The sequence below is a fragment of the Orycteropus afer genome, unplaced genomic scaffold, assembly GCF_000298275.1.
Source record: "Orycteropus afer afer isolate SDZICR_OR568_19922 unplaced genomic scaffold, OryAfe1.0 scaffold00183, whole genome shotgun sequence".
Lineage (NCBI taxonomy): Eukaryota > Metazoa > Chordata > Mammalia > Tubulidentata > Orycteropodidae > Orycteropus > Orycteropus afer.
Genome location: NW_006921770.1, coordinates 4775611 through 4778357, shown reverse-complemented (window position 1 = coordinate 4778357; position 2747 = coordinate 4775611).

The window sequence follows — 2747 nt, the reverse complement described above, 5'->3', positions numbered from 1 at the left end:
ATATATATATGGTGTAAGAAAAGGGTGCTAGATCAGGGGAGAAGAAGCCATTATCAGGGAAGACCTCACAGAAGAGATGACATCTGAGCCAATCCAGTGGGACTCACCAGGCAAAAAAAAGTGTAGAGGGGAGGAAGTCATGTGGAAGGAAAGGCACAGAGGCATGAGAAAGCATAGTATGTTTATGGATTTATAAGCTTCTTAGAGCGTCTGAGAATTAAGGTGTAAAAGGAAAAGTGAAGGGAAATGAAGCAGGAAAGTTTAATAAGGGTCAGGTTGTAAAGGAACATCTATTTCATGGTAAGAGTTTATTATTCTATAAGTGATAGAAAACTATGGAAGCATTTGAAGCAGAGCAGACACATAGACAGGTCTGAAATTAGGAAAGATTCATGCTGGCAGCAGTCTGGATAAGCACAGTAATATCAGAAAGAGGCTTTTCATTGAATTTAGAATGCGTGTGGTATTATTTAAAGTAGTCTTAGAGTTGGGGAAGAAGTGGGAAGAAGATGACTTAGTTTAAGCAATAGCATTCCACACTGCTTATACAACTTTCTGACAAGTAGGGCCTAACAGTGATATTGAGAAGTCCATTTTTCATCTGTGCTAGTGGTCCCATATTCAAGTTTTCCTCAATTTTACATCCTGAATAAAAGTTGTCTTACCAATTGGCCCAGATGCCACCTGCTGAGTGCTGGGATGCTCAAATAAACAGACATCAAAGAAATGGATCCATGACTGCCTAGGCCAGGCCTTCCAGAAAGAGGTCCCAAACCTGATTTTATCAGGTTATCCGGAATTGATTAAGCTCAGTGGGACTGACCCAAAGTATAGAAACTCACCAGCCACTCCGCGGAAGGAAGACTGGGCAATCTACTTCCACAAAGATTCACTGCCTCGGAAACCCAATGGGGGTTGCTATGAATCAGAATGGACTTGATGACAGTGAGTTTGTTTTCTGTTTTTTTTTTTTTTTTTTTTTGTATACAAACTCTGATGTATAAACAAACAAACAAACAAAAAAAGCCACTGCTTTTCTTTATTTTGGGAGAATTGGATTATAATACTTTACATTCATACAACACTCATTTTATTCAGCAAGTAATATTGAATTTCTACTGTGTGTCAGACACTAGGAACACAATGGAAAGTGATAAGATTCCTGCCCTCATGGAGTTTATAATCTAGTAAAAGATATATGTGGGAAGAGTGGTGGTTCGGTGATAGAATTCTTTTTTCTTTTAATTTTTATTGTGACTTGGGTAAAAGTTTACAGAGCAAATTCATGTTCCATACAGCATTTCATACACATTTTGTTTCATGACATTGATTGCAATTCCCCACAATGTAACAGCTCTCTTCCCACTTCCTTTCCATAGTTACCTCTTCCCCTGTGTCCCATGCATTCCCACCACCGGAGCTATCTCCTTGTGCAAACACTGCCCTTCTATTCTCCCACGACTGATCACTCCAAGGAGTGTATCTACTTGATGTAACTGTTCTCCCCATACGCCTGTCTATTGTTTGGCTGGAAGCCACAGAAGTGAGTTCAGTTCCAGATCTGAAGGGTAACTAGGGACCATAGTCTTAGGGGTCTTACCAGGCTCTATTAAACCAGTAAACCTGGTCTTTTTTTTTTTTTTTATGATTTTGAGTTTTGTTCCACATTGTTCTCCCACTCTATCCAGGACCACCTGCACTGATCCTTTTCTGAGTGATTGACAGTGGTAGCTGGGCACCATCTAGTTCTTCTGATCTCATAGTCATATAGACTGAGTATCTCATGGTGTACCAGTTGCTTGGACGAATTATTTCCATACGCCTTCTGTTTTCTTCATTCTTTTTTTCTCTGGATGAGGAGAGATCCATCATTGCATCTTTGATGGTCACTTGCGAGCTTTTAAAACCCCAGTTGCTTTTCACCAAAGTAGGATGTAAAATAATGCCAATTGAGTTTGATGTCCCCTGCCTCAGTGGTAGAATTCTTCCCTTCTGTGTGGGGAAACCCTAGTTTGATTCCAGGACAATGTACCTCATGTGAAGCCACTACCCATCTGTCAGTGGAAGCTTACGGATTTCATCCCATTGTGCATGTGGTCACCATGGTGGGGGGGGAGGGGCTTGATGTCAGCTAACAAGCGAGACTATTAAACAAGGAAATACACAAATAAATGTATGATTACACATTTTGACAAGGGCAAAGAAGAACTATGCACTATCAAAGAGAACAGTACTTTAAATTAGGTTGGAAAAAAGAAGACCTTTCTGAGGAAATATTGGAGCTGAGACTTATTACATGGCTAAGACTACATCAGGTAAAGAGCAGAAGAGTAGGGGTAGAGAATTCCAGATGGGGGGCCAGCTGAGGGAAGGCCCTGAGTTGGAAAAGACTTCATGTCCTAGGAGTTAATAGAAAGACTGAGGAGGAGCGAGCAAAACAGAGTGATGCATGATAAGATTTATACTCAGCAATACATATACTTTATAAAGTGCTTTCACCTCTTCTATCTAGTTTTATTTTCACCGCTATGCTGGGATATTCATTATTAATAGCCACATTTCACTGAAGTAGAAGCTGAGTCTCCCAGTGAGTTTCAAATGTATTTCCCAAGGCCACTCATCTAGTAACCGGTGGGGCCAAGATTACATCCTTAGGAGGAGAACTGTACCCTCCTCCTGTTACTCCAGGAACCAGATGCCCTGGTGTCCCTGGGTCTTTTATCCAGTTCATTCTCCTCTACTTCTAC